This window comes from Leguminivora glycinivorella, chromosome 3, assembly GCF_023078275.1.
Source record: "Leguminivora glycinivorella isolate SPB_JAAS2020 chromosome 3, LegGlyc_1.1, whole genome shotgun sequence".
NCBI classification, from domain to species: Eukaryota; Metazoa; Arthropoda; class Insecta; order Lepidoptera; family Tortricidae; genus Leguminivora; species Leguminivora glycinivorella.
Genome location: NC_062973.1, coordinates 6,803,256 through 6,825,044, shown reverse-complemented (window position 1 = coordinate 6,825,044; position 21,789 = coordinate 6,803,256). Strand labels below are relative to the sequence as shown.

Genomic DNA, 21,789 nt, shown 5'->3' with positions numbered 1-21,789 from the left:
CACACACACATTCCCATTTATAATATTAGTATGGATATGTAAATATCAGGGTCTGCTTGGTAACTAATCCCAGGAATTGACGTAGGTCAGGTATATTTTTACGAAAGCGCCTACAATCAGATCTTATTCCAGCCCAGACGTCCAGATTATTCATTATGTTTTCCTTCAGTCAAAAGCCTAGACCGACTGGTAAATATGAAAGGATATATCGTACATAACATAAATTCCTGTGGGGTTTTCAATCTGCGACATCCGAAGGTTCACACGGTCCAGCGCTTTTTCGTATTATATATTTATTTTATTATGATCAAACCATCCACATAAATAAATAAATATTATAGGACATTCTTACACAGATTGGCTGAGGTCCACGGTAAGCTCAAGAAGGCTTGTGCTGTGGGTACTCAGACAACGATATATATAATATATAAATACTTATATACATAGAAAACATCCATGACTCAGGAACAAATATCTGTGCTCATCACACTAATAAATGCCCTTACCGGGATTCGAACCCGGGACCGCGGCGCAGCAGGCAGGGTCACTACCGACTGCGCCAGACCGGTCGTCACACACGGAGCCACATCACAGCATTAACTGTATCCACTGACATAATTATAACGTACGTCAAGACGAATGTAAATATCTAAATACCTGTAAGCAACCTTGTATCTTGGCCTTGCCCATTCCACATTATACAAATATCTACAACCAGTGATAATAGATTATCAGTACCGGTAGTAACAGCGCCTCGTTTTATTGCACGGTCAATAAGCAAAGATGTAAAGTTACATAAATAATAACTAAATAAGTTACATAAATAATAACTAACTCACGCCTGTTTAGGCTACTTGCCTCAGTTGCCTCCTAGTCAAAGCTTCTTTTTAAGAACTGTCAAAACGAATTTGAACGACTTGTTAATATGGAATTTATATGTAATCGAATTGAGTCACGGTCAACGATTACTTTATATATTTCTACCTGACTTATTAAATAGAAATTGGATTTAAAAATAACTTCAGGCCATGTTTTTCTTATAATTACCTGATGCTATATTTCGTGCATGATTTAAAATATTTTATCTTTACTACAGTCAAGTTCCCTATTCCCAAACTGGGTAGACAGAGCACGTGAAGCTGCTCAAGTGTCAGTGCCACTTTTGGCAATTTAAGAGGTTAAAAACAATGAAACTGTTGTGTTTATAACATAAAACACTTCCACAAACACACGTTGACAATGACAATAAGGCTTTCAGCGACAACCGCAAGGTTCTAGAGGAAAAAACTAGCTACGTACGGGTAAAGCCGTGGGAATATGTTAATCTAATCAAGCAGGTATTCGTCAGTCTCAGGGTCAGTTCTTGCCTCTGTTCATTAAATATTAATTTAACTTATGCTTAGTCTATTCACTACGTAATTAAAATAAAATGAGAAATATATATTTACTGGTGCTTAGTTACTTCTACACAGTTACGAAAACAAAAATATCAGAACACGACTAAAAGTGTGTTTAAAAATGTAATTATGTTTGTATAAGCGTGTAAAATTTAACTGAACACCGCTGGTAACTTTATGATAAAACACAAATTCTTAAATATTAAATATGCATATTAATAATGTTATCACATATTGTCGGTCATGTTGTCAAGTAGGTTAGTTTGGGTTAATTTGGAATCGGGATATTACTGAAACAAGGAAAATGTTTGTACATAAATAATGAATATTTCCTTTTGTTGCTATGTGACGGAGAACATTAATTTCAGCAAATGAAAATAATCAGTAGGTAGTGTAGGTACATAACAAGCACAGAACAGACCAATCGCAAAAGGGGGGTTTATGGTTACAAGCGAACGAATAGAAAATAATATTGAGAAATTTACCCTTCTTTTATTTTATTATAGTTGGAATATTATACTTAACTACTAACATAATATGTACATATAATATATTGATTTTAAGTATTTTAACGAGTCTACCCGTGACCACGAACATAATGTGATGTTTGAAACGTCGCGTCGGGCCAAATATAAACGTACCTAACTGTTTACGCGATTAAGTTCCCTTTAGTTCTAAAATTATTAACTACTAATACTAACATTAAACCTAGCCTAGAATTTGTGTAGCAATAGAAGAATTGTAAAATGTATGGATTGGATTGGATCACATCAGACTGTAGTTCCGTCTTCATCTAGGTGTATTGAGATAAACATACTAGGAACTTGTCAAGCAAAAAAAGATCTTTAATTTTGTATCATTACCAGAACAGGTTAGGTGGTGGAACCGTTAGGCCGATGACGTCCGTACCCACGTCAAATTAAACTAGGTAAGGTACACAAGGTATAAGGAACACGAAGTCTAAATAAACTCGTTCGTCAAACGCAAACGGGCGGGGTGTACGACCGATTACGCTTGTTTAGGTGCAAACGTATTTATAGCTCCGAGATCCGCCAGTCGAAATCGAGCGAGCACTTTGTAAATGAACACTGCCAAGAGTGCATCACTCACGAGAATGGAGGGATCGGCCTCAGCGGAGCTTGTCGCGGCTTTTACTTCTGGAGATAAATGAAAAATATCTTTACAATGCCTTTTCAGGAGATATTCTTAGAGACTTAAGACAAGGCAAGCTATGTTGGTAGTGGTGTTGATAGCACGGATAGTCACAGTCAGGTCAGGCTGAGTAAATTACATTTTAAACGTCGAACTTTTATGAAGTTATGACTACCTACTTGGAGTACTTAGAATGATATGATTATATGATCTGATCTGACTGATCTTTTGAAACTTGGAACACAAAACTGACTTCATGACAAGCCGATTTCACACGCACACAAAATCACAGACTCGCGAGTTGTGAATATGCGTGTGACGCTAGTGAACACGAGGAAATCGATAATAAAATATCATCGTTTTAGCGACTCTACCTCAGGTTTTCACTGAACTCTGTGGTATTGGTAAAAAACCGGTTTCATTCTAGAGTCTAAATCACTATTATTATTAAACTAGGTGCATCTACACAGTAGGTAGCCTACGCGTCTTACAACCCTGATGACACATGGTTTCAAGGAGTTTACCAGGACCTATAGCATGAAAGTGATTTTCATGCTATAGGTGCTGTAGTTTTTATTTACCTTCCATAATTTACGGTGCGAGTTGAGTACGGTAATTTAAACGCAACTGGCTCTAGAAAAACCATAGAGAAATATGTAATTAGAATTAGGTACGATACGTCGACTGAGGGAGTCAGGGAATTCGTTCGTAAATATTTCTGTTCGGGTATCGTCATAATTATTCATCCGTGGATAGTGTTACTTACATTGCGAGCTCTAGTGACTTAAATTGGATGTTGTTGTTCTATTGTACTATTTGTAGTTGACGTGAAGTGGCATTGTGTAGGGAATGTTTGCAAAACAACCTCCACGTATTGACAACATAGCAATCACTTGTCATAGCATTGAGCATAAATAATACGGTGATAGTGATATCTGATATGTTGCAATGTTTTTAGCGTAAAAACGAGCTTTTCTAGAGAAAATCCTTACCTAAAATGCATACTATGACCAGTTCAGAATGCCAGCCCATCGCCCTCACTGCGATGGAACCTATATCCCATTGTCGACTTCGACGACACCCACGGAAGAAAGAGTTGGTGAAAATCTTAACTCGTCGCCACATGGGACAAATGCACGTTAAATTATTAGCAGTTTACTTCGTCTTATCGTAACAAGGTAGATCGGATGCCAAATGCACAGGAATGTGTAAGCATATTGATTGTTTATTTTCGTACGTGCGACCACGTGCCGCGCAAATTGTTAGCTCCTACACGCGTGTCGCTCTCGAATAAATTGTCACGTTTATGACAAATACAGTTGGAGATCAAGGAATCATTTTATAGCGAGGTTTATCATAAAATATATATTTCTGTATTTTTTTTACCCAAACGGTGGCACAAGCTTAAAGACTGCCTGATGGTGAAATGAAATGAAAATGAAAAAATGACGGTAACGCCACTGTAGCCTATGCACCACAGAGAACCTCCTATGCACTCCATAGACGTTGCAGACCTTTCAAAAATCTGGACACTCTTCATGCTGTAGACTTCTGGATAAACTTCGGGAATCTCTCATCAAAAAGCCAGAGCGTCCGCCCGCGGGATGAATTTCTCAAACCGCACAGCGCGGTTTCAAATTTTTAATTTTATTGATTGTATTGTAATTATAATGATTTTCAGTCTCTACCTCTTAGAGCTTATAATTTCGAATGGATTGGAGAAGATTATAAACCAAAATTGTTAAGAATATCACTTGTTTTTCTTCTTAATCCATAATATTATAAATATTTAACCTAACAAATAATCGTAGGAAACAAGGAAATAAGGTAATCAGTAGATAAATACATGTTTGCAGTGAACATGAACACGGTGCTAATACTAGTGATACTTATGGTAATTTTGTATAATAAAATATGGTAATAAAGTAAGAACGTTATTAATGCAGATAATGCCATGGGGGCGACAATTAACCCCACACCAAAGAATTAATTGCAGCAAAAACTCCGGGAAACATCCCAAGGCAAAACGCCGCACAATCATAAACAAGTTAGGCTCGCATGGAACACGGAACAAAAACACTTACACGGCTTCTACATAAAGGCATAACACCTAAAGGTTTCGTACTCGCTTACACCGCTCCGAGGAAAGCCGGAGTTTCCCAGCGGTACAATGCATCGGAAAGTTAGCGAAAATTACTCGCGCCAAGTATCTGAAGAAAGTAGCTCGAAATGCCAGTGTTGCACGCGTGAATGCATCAGAGCTAATTAAGACGTAATAAAATCAAATACTGGTTTTATAATACTATTTTAGTGATTTTTCTTGCACTGTTGTTTAGTTACTTTTGTTAAGATTATCCAGAGTGAAGCCGATATGTCTGTTTCGATTATATATTGTAGGTAATCAAATATACCTACTTAAGTAATTTGCGATAGTTATCTATAACGCGATAATATCATCATATTAGGCAATAAGGCGGTCAAATGACTCTGCCAAAATTTCTCAACTGGATTTATACAAGTCATAAAGTGGCAGTCAGAATCAGAAAGTCACTTTGCAACTACCTTTCCTTTATTATGTATTATTTACTTTGTAGGTATGTAGAGCCAGAGGCTTTAAACAGGTAAACCGTACATTTCATTCGTCAGTTAAAAAAATATCTGACAAACCATCCAGCTTTTACCAAGTACCAACACAGCGTGTTGTCATGTTCATCCTACATTTGTTTACACGTTCACGAGCGCCGTACTCAATCAATATAGCTGGGTCGTTGTGATTATCACGCATGGCAGCGAGCTATCCGCGGCGGTGCATATGCGTTGCACGGTGCACCGCAACTTGTAGGAGGCCAATGCCGGAGGACCGCGGCGTCGGCGTCGTGTCCGCGGTCCGCGCCCGCACGTGCACGCCCTCCCCGCAGCTCCCGATACCGTACCGACATAGCGGGTGCTTCTCGGCCGGCTTCGGAGCCCCTCGGCCTTCTTCGCGCCCCTACTCGGACGTGATTGCGAGAGCGGAGCGCACAAACCAGACCGCCCCCCTTCACCACCCGCCCGGGCCAGTCTACTTACGACAAGAGCCGTAAGCGGACGCCCTGTCGGTTCTCCGTGCGCTCTTATCCGTCTTCAATTTCGTGGATTCTTTGCGGAGAAGCATAAACTATTGGAACTTTTGTGCTGACATTAGACATTTCGCCCGCCCAGGACTGTTGTGAAGTGACTAGAGTGATTATTGTGACAAATTGGTGACAGTGAAGCAAGGCTGATCGCGCTACGTCGCCGTGCCTGAGTTGGCGTCCTCCCTCCGATTCTCGCGAGGTAAATGAGACTCCTACGACACCAATCGCATACGTGGACGGAACCGGATTACGTTGTGCTTTTTATTAAATTCGCTCATTGAACTATCAGAATTTAATAGGAATAGTTTTTGTTCGGTTGCGCTCCAGTGGATCCGAGATGAATGTGGTTCAAGTCAAGACTGTACCGTTAGTCAGTTAGCTGCGTTGCGGTCGGCGCTCGCTTTAAAATGTGTTCAAAACTAGTTAAGAATTTATTCTAACATTGTCTCAATAATAATACTAGGTATTTCCTGATCAACAGCTAATAAAATTCGAAGTTGTTGGGACATCAGTGCTAATAGCAGGCGGCGAAGTTGATATAGAAGTTACGTATGCGGAAACGTTCAGGTCTTATTGTTTCTCAATAATGCGGCTGGTACAACCTGGCTTTTGTTCCAAGTGTAAACAAAACATTGTATCACTTAGAAGAGTTGTGAATGGGGCAATTGATTGCTTGGATTACAGTTACTACTGAACTTTAATTGTACATTGATAATGAGGTCCTTCTATTTAATAGAGCATAGTTATATACGATCAAGTTTGATGGGCGTGGCAAGTACCAAATGCTTCAAGGCTGCTACGACTGGTTTTTAAACCACGCGAGACCACTTGAGAAATTTCGACATCACCCGCGCTTGGAACTCGCAAGAACCTCTTTAATATCGGCTGGGTACGATTGCCGGATGGCAAACTTACCTTCTCTATCAACTCAAAGCATGAAAATCTCACCAATCTCCGATTAGAAAGTTATGCGATTGAAGAGAATTTGACTAAGGTGCCATCTGAATGTTTTATTGCTTTCTAAACGCCTCTTTTCTTTTAGTTACATTGCTGGGAGATTCAGTGGTTTTTCTTTGTCACGAAGAGGTCACTTTGATTTTTGGATGCAGGTGTTTGTTGGTGAACCTTTGCTTTATTTCTTGTTTATTTGATCCTTGTTTCTCCCAAGTTGTCGTTGACAAATATAATAAATTTGGATGGCCAATTAACGTGCTAGCACTGCTCAACTGATGAAAAATCAGAAAAATAAATATAAAACCTACACGCTTGTGTTTTTGTGTCGAAGACGATACGATTGTGTCATTTATCTCACGGCACCGGTTCCGTTAGACGAAGATTTACTAATGCGCCTTAAAGAATACCTTTTTCTGCTGTCTTATTATTAACGATCTGTCGAGAATGATTTAGTAACCTCTTAATAATGAGATCCCTGTGTGAATGTGTAGGTAGTCGTTGGCTGAGGTCGAAATTACAATGGTCCTTTAATATGATTTAAAGACAATGATGGTTGAAATTACAATGGTCTTATAATTTTATGTAAAGACAATAATGAATGTACATTTTTATCGTATTGGATTTAAACTATTTGCGCGATCAATTTGCAAATGAAATCAAATGCCAAATTATAAATTGTAGCAGTCTGTCTCATAATTTCGAAATTCATTCACAGGCAAACGGTAGCTGCAGTACGGTGGCATCATGAGATTCATGAGCTTGAGCTGAACAACTTTATGGCCTTCTATTTGCCAGAGTGAAACACGAGCATTGTTTAACTTCCTAGAGGAAGGAGTACGAAAGCGTCAAAACTATGGGCGATGCTGTCTGCCTAGTGCTTTCTCAACTCAGCTATTTATAGAGCGCTATGCGCGATGCGCGCGGCGGGCGCAAGTAAGTAGGTCGCGATATTTGCTCTACCTGACTACACGCCACTCAATGCCACTAAACGAATACGAAGGACAACATATGTCATACTGTTTTTTTTGCTTCAATAGAATTTAGTGTATTGACTTCAAAAGAAATCCATTATGCTCTACTTTCAAAATGCGAAGGGGTTAGCTGGTTGGAGACATGGGAGCATGGGGCCAAGGACCCACATGTAATTACCAGTAACATTTTTATTATTTAAGGCTGATCTTAGAAGTTTTTTTTTTCATTTGTATTCCTATCGGATATAATATCTATAATTTCAAAGGTAAGATTTTATGTCAAAATAAAACTAGTTTGATAAGTTTTAATTCTTGACACGTATTTATGAATTATCTTATTCACAATAAATTTCAATTCAATTTCAATTTATTTCTTCATAACGAATGTTACATGTCAATATATATTTACAAAAATTACAATTACGTCCATCTTAGTAGCTATAGGTATAACAATTTTATAATAATCATATACAATTATTCTTATTCAAAAATTCTTCTATTGAATAGAAAGCTTCATTTAATAAATATTCCTTGAGATTATTGATAAAAATATTATATGCAAGTTCAGTAGATTTAAGATTATTGGGCAAACGATTATATACCTAGTCTCGGACCAATGTACCACACACATTGTTCGGACTTTTTAAGTCTGTGTCTAAAAAAAGTATAATAAATTTAGAGAAAAATCGTGAAAAGTTTTTCATAGGCTGTTGCCTTTTTAACCGCCTTCCAAATCTCAAAGGAAGGGGTTATCAAGTCGTCTGTATGTTTTTTTTTTTTTATTTTTTTTAATGTTTGTTCCTCGATATCTCCGTCGTTACTGGACCGATTTTGAAATATTTTTTTTTGATTGAATGTATATGCATACAGATTGGTCCCATTTTTCTCAGAACCCAGTTCTGATGATGGGATCCTGGAGAAATCGAGGGAACTCCTCAAATCTGAAAGACATACATATGGTGATTTTTGTGTTTTTAAAGGAACAGCATGCATTTACGTACGGAACAGTGACATTTGGTGCAGTGGAACTCCTGATGATGGTCAGCATGGAACTCCTCAAATCTGAACGGCACACTTATAGTGACTTTGGTATTTTTATAAGAACAGCATGCACTTACGTCCAGAACAGTGATATTTGGTGCAGTGGAATTGCTGATGATGGTCAGAACGGAACTCCTCAAATCTGAACGGCACACTTATAGTGACTTTGGTATTTTTATAAGAACAGCATGCACTTACGTCCAGAACAGTGACATTTGGTGCAGTGGAACTGCTGATGAAGAGTGAGCCGCCCCTGAGAGTTAGAGTTAGAGTTCCGTTCTGATAATCATTCTCATCTGTAAGTACTTCAGAATCATCCAGATTTCAAAATTGGTTCAGAAATGACGGAGATATCGAATAACAAACATTAAAAAATATACAGACGAATTGATAACATAATCCAACATTTGAAAGTATTTATCACCAGAACCCCAAAGGAAGGCGGTTTTTTTTTCTTAAAAATTATTTGGACCAGAGTCGCCTTCATTGGACCACAAAGTCGCCAATGTCGCCATCAATGGAATTAAGAAATGTAGACCAATGGCCCAACCAAGGAAACTTATGGAAATCGACAAAACATACATTTTTAATGAAATATTTTTTATTCAAATTTTACAATGAAATTAATTTTTTTTCATATGTAGGTACTAGTTTTTTCTTGCATTTTGTTTATTTGCGCGAATTAACAAAAAAATATTGGACCGGTCCGAAAATAGAACCCACAGCCCCCACAGGTGGTCCATTGATAATTTGATATGTAGCATTAGCAACTAGGTATCATATCACAAATAAAAATATTAAAAAATAGAGAAAACAAATGGGTGGAAACTGTTGTCATAAATTTGCTCATTAATAAATGTTTAAGCGTTAATACCTACGTCAACATCAACACACAAATTCAATTGCAAATGTAATTATTATACTTAAGTGATTCTATTCCTTCGCGTAATTTAACTTCAACAGCACTCGAAACACACTTGGACGCGTCACTCCGGGAATCGAGGCACGACTGAGGCTACGGGGTGGCCCAAGGTGAGGCCCAAGGTCACCTTGTGCATTAGTGGATCCCGTCTAGCACGATTAGATTTTGAAAGATTTAATCCAATCCAAATTTGAAATCTTATACTATTAAACGAGCAATTCTTGTATATTTATTTATTTATTTATTTATTTATTTATATATTTATTTATATATACCGACGATCTCGGAAACCGCTCTAACGATTTCGCTGAAATTTGTTTTGTGGGGGTTTTCGGGGTGAAAAATCGATCTAGCGTAGCCTTAGATCCCGGAAAACGCGAATTTTCGAGTTTTCATGAGTTTTTCTTTCGCATTTGTAAACGTAAAATATGGTCCTTAATTTCGCCGCGCGCGCATCGATTCCGCTTAGCTCAGTCGCACGAGGTCGGTCTAATGTACGCAGATAGATCGTAGGTGTCAGGGTTTCGAATCCCGGCCAGAAATTAAGTTTTTGTTTTTTGTCTTTTTTTTTTGTTTTTGTATTTATAAGAGTTTTTTTTTATCTAAAGACGTGATATATTAAAATAGAACCGAGCGAAGCTCGGTCGCCCAGATATTATTTAATTAAGTCTAATAATCGCAACCTTCCCGTACCTAAACAACGCTGTTTCAATTTACTCTCCGAAAGGTTTGGGTGTCAATATCGAGTTATTTTATTGTCAATGAAAGTAAGGTTTCTTTATTTACTTAATACGATTAAATAACTGTACTACTGTTATGAAAGTTAAACGTCCTTGTTACTTAAGTAGAAAAAGTGCCGACGAAGTTTGCGCGAGACTTGTTCCTGAATTAGGTATTTCTTTTTCCACTAGGATATTGTATTGTTCTTCATTCTGTTTGCCTATTATTGGGTTATATTGTTAAATAGGAATTATTTACGTTTTATTTTCATTCATCTACTGTTATTAGGTATGACTTATTGTTAACATGTTAAATGTTACATGTTAAACTCGTTCAAAATAATGTTTCTGCAGCTGTGGTTTTTGGGCAGAACATGAACAATACAGTATAAAACAACTACATATTTATACCTAATTTATATAAGAAGTATAAAAAACGGCAAAGCCTATTCAAATGATGACTTAATAAAATCTACTGGCTCTACTGACTCATATAGAAAAAAAAAACTAGCCGAACTAAATCCGACACCACAAATCACAATGCGAGTTTCAGTGTAGCCGAGATGGACGATTTTTGGCCAAATCATGATTTTTATGCAGGTGTCGTAAGTTCAGACTGTGGTTCAGCCGAACACTAGTTTTACGTTTTTAATCTTCGTTAAAAAGAGTCTACTTCCGGTAAGTTAAGAGCTGTAGGTACCTACTAGTATTATTATCGAATAGACGATTCAATAAAGAACTAAATCATTTGAAGATGATTGATGACTGCGCAGTAAACATTGAATGTTTTACAACCAGAGGTTTATGCTCCTTTGATTAATCGGCGGAGATACGAAGAACCAAATAAAAACGGGTCAGAGCACCAGAATAACGAAGCTCCGGATGCTACTGATTCACGCTGATCGTTGATTTCGTTTATTGGCTTTGATAAATATTTGAACAGTTTGCCAAAAACACGTCCGGTATAATGTTAGCATCAACGAGGAATTTGAAATGTGCACGTGATATTGAAATATTGCGTAGATATTTATAAAGAAATAAGATTTTTCATTATACAGAGTTCAAGACAAAGGATAATACACAAAACACTACTGTTTTATGCATTAAATATTATACAGTAGATAACAAAGGAATTAAAATGACTTACCGAGTCACCGACACGCAGAAAATTCACAGAAAAGTTTTTCCACGGTTTTGTAATCGTTCCGAGCAGTGCCCCCCAAAATATAATTTCTCGAAATGCCAGTGAACGCCATGGAAGATAATGTCCCCACGGCTGGCCCGGTGTCGTCAGCTGATAGCCGGGGCCATTGGCCTCGACTTTGTCTCGTCCGCACTTATCGTACGCCGATGTCGATGGGTTATCGGACTATTTTTTCGGCTTGATTTGCGATTAAAAACGTCAATAAATTCTGTGTATTGTTATTACGAGTAGATTCAGCGAGTTTCTTTGTGTGCGCGTGGTTAAATTAACAGAATGTTCAGTGAAATTATGGTCAGTTTAAATTGAATAGAATAACGTTGATCACATTATAGAATGTATCATGCAGCATTATCTGTAATCTGTACCTTACTATCCTTATTTTTACCTTCATTATGCTATTTTTTTTAATCCAGCAGAATTCCATTAGCTAGAATATACATACGTGTCATCAGGTCGTAATATGATGGTGCAGTACTTCGCTAAGTAGATACATATATGTAACATCATACAAGGCAGATGGTAAATAAGGTTTGCCGCAATAAAGAGCACAGTCTGTTTTTCACAGACAGTCTGATATCGTATGCCCTTTATCCACGAACTAACAAAGTTAAAGGCTATAATATCAAGGTCTGTGCAAAGTAATAAGATATCGAAAGCAACCTACGCAGACCTATTAATAACACATCTTATTTGGACGTAATCCCATTGCTCTGGAAAATGGAGGCAATCAAAGCCAATAAATTGATAAATTGCTATTCGCGGGTCTCAGGATATTATTGGGTCAAAAAGATTTAGTAAAAACGTCACTTCTGTGGACAATATTATAAAAGTTAACGACTCTGGTACATTCGTATCCCGTTTTTCGTATTTGAGTGTCAAGAACTAAAAAAATGTTTCCCGTCATTAGAATGTCGTCTAAAAATTAGCACTAGATTTTCTTAACTTTTGTAATGTCCACAGGAGAGATATAACCAATTACCCATACATTAAAATCTGTTTGACCCTATTGCGAGACACGTTGTAGCATTATACTGCAAGCCACGATTCTATATCGACACCTACGAGTAGAAGTCTCTGTACTTATGTCATTAGTCATTACTAGAGTAGGCTACTTTTGCTATTATTATAAACCTGTTTCACAATGTCAATGACTGCTTTACTTTGTTGCTCTTCGGCTTCCTTTCTATGGCGCGAACATTTTAGGTAAATGTAATTACCTATTACTATCTGAAATCTTTTGAAATATCTACCAAGGGTTGAGTTGTGTTGGACTTCCTTTTTCAGTATCAAAATATAAATAGTTAAAAATATTGCAATAGCATCGTAAACTTAAGTAAATCCTTCAACAAACAGACATCGATGACATCACAACAGTACGAATTCGCAAGGTTAGTTTGTAATTGGCTAAGATTGCCCACACTCGGCCGTGACGTGACTCATGGTTTTGAGCTAAGTCGGCACTTTAGACGGTTTATATCATCGAGTAATAAGTTAGCAAGTGGTAAGTACGTAAGACTTGCCTTTCACATCCTTCCCACACAATCGTAATTCACAGCAGAGCACACATCAGACCAAAGTTAACTTTAAGACATATTTCAACGCTCCGCCAAAAGTTTTAAGCGAATAACTTTTCCACAAATCTTCAAACAAAATTGCTATATAGCTATGCATATACTTAATATTATAATTCTTTAGAAGAAGAGAATTGTCAGAGAGTGAGGTTTGTTTATCTTTTCTTTATCGCCGCGATAAACAAGAGATCATATAGGTACGTCCGTAGGTCGTAATAAGAGCTACACCACTATGTTACATAAAGAGGCATAAATACATTGTATAGGTATCCCCGGCGATTCCCGGCTTCGCCACCAGTGAGCTTGATCGCTTTTTCTTTAGTGTATGGTATCTATTTCAGTTTATAGGTACAAGTACTTACAATCTTCCGGTCAATCCGGCCTTCACCACTGGTGGTGCTCGTCATTTTTTCTTTAATATATGACATCTTATTTCGTTTTTTAATTTACTTACAATCTTGTTTAACGGGTAATAAAAGATAAATGTCCCCATTTCAAAAGCGCGAATGGGTACTCTGGATCTCAGGAAGAGATAAGAGACAGATAGATAAAGTTGATAAGAAAAATGCATATATGATACTAGATAGATTCGACACAGATTATTTAAAATGTGAACACGTTTAAATAATCTGTGTCGATGTACATTACAAAAAGTAATAAGTACTTACCTACTCCTATTTCAATCGCGTGTAAAAAAATAAAATGTTGACTTGGTATAAAAAATGAATAAGTTCTTAATCGTGATACAATCTTGTATTGTTAAATAAAAACAAAATGCACGCAGTGTTGTAACAACGGGCCAGACTTTAAAAAAGTATAGTTACTTTAAAAGTTTTTAAAATATCTGTGCATTGCACCTATTGAAAGCAAAAATTAATGTAATTATGTACACGGGTGACTACTTCTCGAATAAAAATTGACGCATTACATTAGATACAAATCTAATCACCTGGTGGGAGCCGAAGCCTACTCCGCCGAAAACGTAAACTATACGAGCAGAACGCGTTGATCAGATTGACTTGACATTAAAGTAAGGTAATGTCAGAATGAAGGCCCTGGCTGCTCCCAACTTATAATTGTGTTGTCGGCATACATTGCAACGTTGTGCCGTCGTAATTCCATTTAGGTCCCCTTTGATATCGAGACCAGTCTGCGGGGACTGGAATTGATTACTTTCTTGAAAAGCGTTTTTACCTACACATAGGTAATTAAATTTCGCTCAGAATGTTATTAAAGAACATCAATAACCAGCCTAAAGTCGCAACTTGGAAAACTTTGTATGTATCCCCGATGTAATTTATTTAGCAAGTCGGAATAGTCGAATGAGTCAGTTTTATGTTGTGTTTACAGTTATGGAGTTCTAACTCTTTTCTGCGAAACTTTTGAGCCATAGCAATTATTATACATATTTTCTCCCTCAGTAAGTCTACTATATGTGACTACTGACTAGTCATCAAAACCTTTTACTTCTCATTCTCATATTACAATTACATTACATATTGGTAAGTTTGTCTGACATGATAAATCAACAAAATGACCGTGAAATTGTGATATCGATGACCTTTTAGAACTAACTGACCTTTATATGGTACCTATGTACCATCATAACCTACCTGTCTATTTAACCTATTCTTGCGGAGCGCTCACAGAGGCTTATCCAAGCCTTTTAGGGTCCCGTGGAACCCTTTTAGAATGGCCGAACCAAACCTCCCCGGATTTGGCTGTCATTTCAATTGTTACAACTTTCAAAGAAGAAGGAGCATAAACGCAAATCCATATTTCCTAGATATCAATGAATTATTTCTCTCCCATTTGTCTCAATTACCTTCGCTCGAGGAAGCGGACGTTACGTCATGAGTTCAATCCTCGTTTACGGCTTCCGGCGCAGCCAGCCACGGAAGAGTGGCCTCGTTGCTCGGACAGGGTCACCAGATTGAAGCTCGCGTGTCCCTATTGTGGGCCTGAATTTCCTGAACCTGAATGCGCGGGTACTGATACCAGCTCGCCTTTGGGACTCTGGTGTCGTGATTAACATCAAGCGATCCGTCCGCTCGTTTGGGACTTGCTTCATTAAAAAACGTCTAATTTATTTCAAAAACCAGTAATTGAAGAAGTTGGTACCATGAGATTCTGAATTCTACAAATAACCTTTTTGATTATATACCTTTTTCTACTCCCGTGTTGTTATTCGTCATTTACCGTGTCGTGCATAGATCGTTAAAACCCTACATAAAAGATGCCCGCCCCCGGCCGGCGCCCCGCGCACCCACGCATACGATATAGCTCTTACAGCATTGTTAGGTAGCCGTTAAGGGATATAGCGGGCCGCGGGGCGCCGGCCGGGGGCGGGCGGCGGCGCGGGGGAGTGCGAGCGACAGGGTAAGTGCAGAAACATTGCAGAGGACAAGTCAAAATACTTATAGGAAACAGTGCGAATTTCACGAAAGTTATTCTAGAAAACTATTCAAAAGTAAGTGCATGGTCGTAGAAAAAGTATTGTATGCAACGGTGTTTAACTGAGTCAAAAAATACTCGTGTCGTCTTAATAACAATTTTCGGCTTCGCCTCAAATTGTTACCCACGCCACTCGTCTTTTTTGACCTCCTTTAAACGCCTGTTGCATAAAATACTATTCTCGATTCTTCATCTTATTACGTAATTAAACGATTTGGTCGCATTAATTACAAGTCACTCAAATACCTAAGTCATTGCTTTAGTTAGGTCTCTAGCTTCTAGCGTCAAGGTTAAATCATTAAACTTCAATTTAAACTAATTTGTGTACGATATAAAATTAGGAGTTTTGTCAAGGGACCTATCTTGTAGATACCCAATCATCTATTTTTAAGTAAGTAGTTGGGTCGTTGAGTGCCTAATAATAATGCCTAGGTAATACCTATTTGTAATTAATCAATGATTAAAGTACAGACTTATTTTATTTAAAAATTGCGTTGCGTTGATACAAGATATTTTCCTTAAGCATAAGTGTGGGTATAATGTAAAATACCATATAATGGACGGTGATGCCATTATGGACAAAAATACAAATCCTTAAAAAAAAGGATCTAAAATTAGTTTCTAAAAACTGACGGCAATGTACCATAAACTAGAGTCATAGTCATAGAGCAGTTTAATTTTGAAGTTTCATTTAAATCGGTTATTTCTGAAAGATTTGGCGGTATATATATAAAAGTCATCAGTTTACTGAAAAAAATATCATGACGTATGCTCAATTTCTCAGTAATGTTGCTAAGAGAGTTGAGTTCATGTATAAAATAATAAAAAAATAATACTCGGTGTAAACTTGTATGAGTTTTACTTACTGCATTAACCATGAGAAAGGGTATAAAACATACTAGTTTGATGCTCCAAAGATATAAAGAAATAGTGCTATTTTGCGAGTGTCCATTACTGGAACCGGAAAACTGCGTACCTCCTATGATGGACAAGGAACAATTTACGAAACCAAAATTTACAAGAAACAATCCTATGTTAAAATAACCCAAACTAATTTTATTTCGCGTATATAAAATTGACTCATTGAGTATCAGTTTGCTTTAAAAGTAAAATTTTAAACTTATTTCACTGTCCATAATGGGGGATCCATTACTGGAGAACTGCCGTCCATGATTGGAGAAAAAACACCTAGTTTTAATTTGTTAACTATGAAGAAACCAATAGGAGTATCTATTCTGCAATACGCTTGAAATGTAAAAGAAGGATAAGACATTCAAGTTATAATACGCTTAGCGGTAGAATTTTTACACGTATCAGTGAAATATCAAAAATAGGCAAAATTTTATCTTAAACTGTCCATGATCGGGTCCGTTACCATAGTATAGGTACTAGAGGGTAACAAAACTAATCAAATCATTGTAATGATTTGATTAGTTTGTTGCAAAGTACATTACAACTACAGATATTGATGCATATTCTTCTCGTCTTCCACCAACTTGTTTTGAACTGTCGCCAGAACTCAGTTGTCTCTTTGCATATGCATGCAAAACCTTAATTACAAACTCATTAAGAAATTCGTCTATTAATTAAGGACGTCTATGTACCGAGCTCGTTATCGCTGGACGTCCGTTAGCCAGAGAGCGGCCAGCGGCAGCACTGGCCACTTTCACCGCCCGCCATCTTGTGAGCGGCTGCCATGCCATGTCAGGCGTCTGCCGGCCACCAATCATTGAGTAATTGGCACGTCTATTGTTATGCCTTGCCTCGTGATATGACGTCATGTACTAGTAAAATACAGGTATATTTGTTATAAATAATAGTTCAAGAATTTCAAGATATTTGTGATCAAATAGGCCAATGTCGCGTTAAACCTTGCCCTTGATCGTCAGTTAGATATCTAGTTACATCATCAATCAAGGCAATCGTTTGTTTATTGAAGACGAGATCAGTAGTGAATAATCGATCTGGCCTTTAGCCTATAGTCCACAATCCACAAAGACTCTTGATGTAAATAATGTTTCCAATAAAGTGGTTTTGTTTATGTTTCCTCTGGAAGAAACATAAATCCCTTTCAGAGTTACAAATCGCCATAAAACAGCTTCAATGAAGCAGTGAGGAAGGACAAAGGTAAAAATGTCCTACTCGTCTACTCGTCACTCGTCATTTGTCGTCATTACAAATTTTGGTTAACCGTAGACCGGTATTAAAACGTACAACGAATAGGTAGTAGGGTGGGCAGAAATTACGTCAATGGATTTCGTTGGTGTCTTTTTAATATAATATCTAAGTATAATCTGTAACCTTGTATTCCTAGGTTAGCTTCAGATTTAGTTTAGGCCGTTTTATTTATAAAATGTATATAACATTTTAAAACTTATCAATATAAATATAACAATTATACGATATTTATGCGAATTGTAAAGATATGGATGCGAAAGTCTAAAGATTAATGATTAAATGGACGCCGTGTTTTCCGGCTTTCACAAGTTTGTGGCGAGCAATCTTCGAGGTTATATACTTCCTCAAGTTTGCTACGACGTTGTATTGTGCAACTTGTGCATCAGTATTTTGTGGAGCTACTTTTTTAAATTTCCATAAATATAATAAGTTTCTAATCGTTTGTAGGTCGTATGTGGAAGCCGTCTAACAAGAGAAGACTGTTTCATGTTTTCTTTATTGTATCTCTATAATTAAATGTAATTTGATCTAATTTTTTAGCTAATGGATTTCTTGTCAGCCTTAAAACACATACCAACTTGGGCAGCATGTTGCCGGTACAAAATATGTAATAAGTAAATATGTAAGGTCAGTGTCAGGAAGACCGTCTACTCTACCCAGAAAGACCGTCTACTGAATATAACTTTTGTATTTATAAATATATCTATCACTTCTTACACCTCCGAAGGTATACCAGTTTTTCATCCTTAATCCATTGGTCTTCAATAGATATCTCTAGGACGAACACTAGTTAACAAAAAACTTGATTCGTGTTTCAAACTCGACCATCGAGTTCAACATGGTTACGCAAAAAATTCAAATAAAATAGAAGCAGTTGTAATATTTGTGCATTATGTATGTAACGTGTTAATTTAATAATCGTTCTTCCTGTCTAGTACAATTAATGCTCTTAAAACGCGTTCAATTTATTGTTTTATGTCCTGAAATATGTAACTTAGAAATTGTGTCTAGTCGAAAAGACCGGCATATAAGAGTAATCAAATAAAGTATGCCGGTCTTGCCCGCACTGACCTTACTCTGTTTCCGTAATAGGGTAGCATGGTTGGCAGCGTAGCACATCTCGCTACGACAAGCGTGTTTTCGTATTTTGTGTCCTCCTTCTCTCCTTCTTCAAATAAAATTCAATCCACCTTCACATTTGGCGTATTTAGTCTTTATAAAAGTTCATAAGTACTTATATTTTTCTTCGTTTGTTTCAGAAAACATTTGGCATCTTTCGAAACATAAAAACGGTAAGTACCGTTTATGCTTTGGGTTTTACTTCTGTCAACTTGCCGCCGGCAGCAGGTTCGTCTTTTGGCCGTAGACATACGTTACGTAGGTAAGGTATCACGTTATCAGACCTACGAACTACGAATAAGCAGCGCTGTGATGGATTTCCGCATCATACATTAATGTTTATTGATTTAATCTTAATAGGTTTATTGATTTTCTCTATTAATAAATAACTGTCCAGTCTATATTTTGGAAATTCTACCAGCATTGTTGAACTTCTGTCTATGTATCGATGATTACTTACTAATACGTGCATCATATTGTATCATATCCCATTTTGATATTACAAGCTATCCTACACTCATGTTGTGTGTCTATACTATATACCTAATTATTTTCGACTTACTGTGACCCCGAGGAGGTCGCCGTCCAGAAATAGGCTGACATTTAGAGGCCAAAGCGTTATCAGACGCCTTTATATAATTGGAGATTGCAGCCTTGAATTTTGATACATTTAATTACTTGCAAATGATTATGTATGTACGTATTGTACGTACCGAAAATATTTGATTATTCTAAACCTTCCTTTAGTGTTCTAAGACCAAGATCATGCTACCATTTAGTTAGTGAAAGAATATGTAAAGGAACAATTATTAAAATACTTCGGTAAGCCTGCAACATTAGAAGTATTAGAACCATTGACCGGACTCGCGAGATGGTGTATGTAACGCGATACAAACGCGCCGTGGAGTCGTGACGAGGACAACGTCCGGCCTTCGGCGGTCTTAAATATAATGACGCGTACCGGTGAAGGCTTATTCAGCGTACAATTAGCGACGGGCCAAATGCTGGAATATGCTGATTTTTAAAATTAGGTACTTTAAAACTTAAGAACAGCATCTTGTAGCGGTCATTTATCTTTGAAGAAAAAAGAATTATAAGATGCATCAGTCGCATGAGCTTGATGCCATGTGTGATCGGGAACCATTTTGTTCTTTCGTTAGTATGCCTCATTATTAAACATGAATGCGTTTGAGATGCCGATATCTAAATTGAAATGTTGATGTCAACATTTGTGGTAGGTCCTAATGTCACGTTGTATTTCGAAGTTGGAATAAAACAAAAAAAAAGATGACGATAGAGCAAGAAGTTTCGTAGTAATTATTTGGACTTGACCTATTTTATTCTGATAGTATTTTTTTTACTAGTGGGTAAATAACATCTATTTCACTATAGCACAAGTAACATCGCAGTAAAAAGTACCCTTGACCTACGATCTTTACAACCTATTTCTGGGAGGTGAATGTGACATAAAATTACGAAGTTTGACAATGACAGAAAAATAAATAATAAAATCGTCCAAATGGTCGATGACGACTGCTCACCGCCCACATATGTAAGGCAGTGACACGTCGTCACCTTGGGGTTATTTCTGTATCTATTATTCCTACCTGCCTCTATACGTTTCTACGATACGATAAAATATATCGCTTTATTAGTAAATTGACTACAATTTTATTTTCAGTCAGCATGTGCTTATAAATGGCAAAAAAAGGGTAGAGATTAAATTGGCAACACTGTATTATGTATTATCAATTTACGTGAGTAGCGGCGACTATGGGATATGGGTTAAATTGTGGCGTAGGCGAGAGGCTGGCAACCTGTCACTGCAATGTCACAGTTTCGTTTTCTTTCAACCCCTTATTTGCCAAGAGTGGCACTGAAGCTTTAGTAGTTTCATGTGTTCTGCCTACCCCTTTATGGGATACAGGCGTGATTGTATGATTGTATGTGAGTAACCGGGATGACACCAATCTTGCCACCTTTTAATTTATACTTTTTTTTGCCAGACTGTAGGTAAGGGGAAGAACATGACATAACTATTTACATAGACATTATTATTAGTCATTGTTAAGAAGACTTCCTCATCCATACATAGAAATGTATAAATAATATTATTCGTAAATTTGCAAATATTATGGGAAATATGAATAATATGATTCAATCGTATTAGTCGTCGAGTTGTGTTTACACAGCTTGGAAACTTGGAAACCATTCACCTAGATATTGCACTGAAACTTAAGATAAATATTAACGAATATTTAGCGGATTCTCAGTTCCCACAACAATAATTCGTATTCATTTATGAATAACTTCAATAATAAACCATGATAAACAGTTATATTAAAATGATCGATGTAACTTGAATAAAAATTTATTAAAATAATAATCAACATAAAGTTAAATAAGACAAATGACAATATGCAAAATGAATAGGTACAACACGATTTTGCAAAAATATTAATAGCTCCAAAAATAAAAGATGGGCTACTTAGCTAGCAAATCATAATCTAATTTACATTGTCTCTTGTGTATTGCAGTGTACAGTTTGGATTCGCAGAGTACACGTTAAATGAAGATAAATCTAACCTGTATCTGAGCTAAAATGGAAATTTCTTGTAAACTCGCCTCCCTAGCTGGTAACAGGGGCCGCAAGGCAAGCCAGCGACTTACGATTATTCCGCTTTATATTTTCCTGCAACAGCAAAGCCTCCTCGGGTTTACTAGAAAGTTTCGTGGTAAATCTAGAAAGTTCAAGCACTTGGGAATTGATTAGTTTTCAGTTTCCTTATTATATTGTCGATTTTATGGTCTTAACTTTATGGGTTTTTTTAAATTTAAAAACATGATTTTTACAATAGTCTATGGAAGTAATAGGGAACAATTGTAAAATTAGTAAAATTACCATGTTTCTTTCCAGCGGTATTTAAAATTTTTCATCACATTTACTGTTTAAAGGTCTCATTGCGTCTACGTGTACTGAAGAATAATGTA

General features: G+C 36.9%; 1 protein-coding gene across 1 annotated transcript in view; it reads left to right on the top strand.

Annotated features, from left to right (window-relative positions):
• The first annotated feature begins 5,604 nt into the window (after positions 1 to 5,604).
• The window catches only part of LOC125242625, a 65,246-nt gene continuing 49,061 nt past the window's right edge, over positions 5,605 to 21,789 (top strand). The window contains exons 1-2 of the mRNA XM_048151434.1: positions 5,605 to 5,864; positions 18,939 to 18,971. The gene's annotated coding sequence lies outside the window, so the exon portion shown is untranslated. The remainder of the gene's footprint in view (positions 5,865 to 18,938; positions 18,972 to 21,789) is intronic.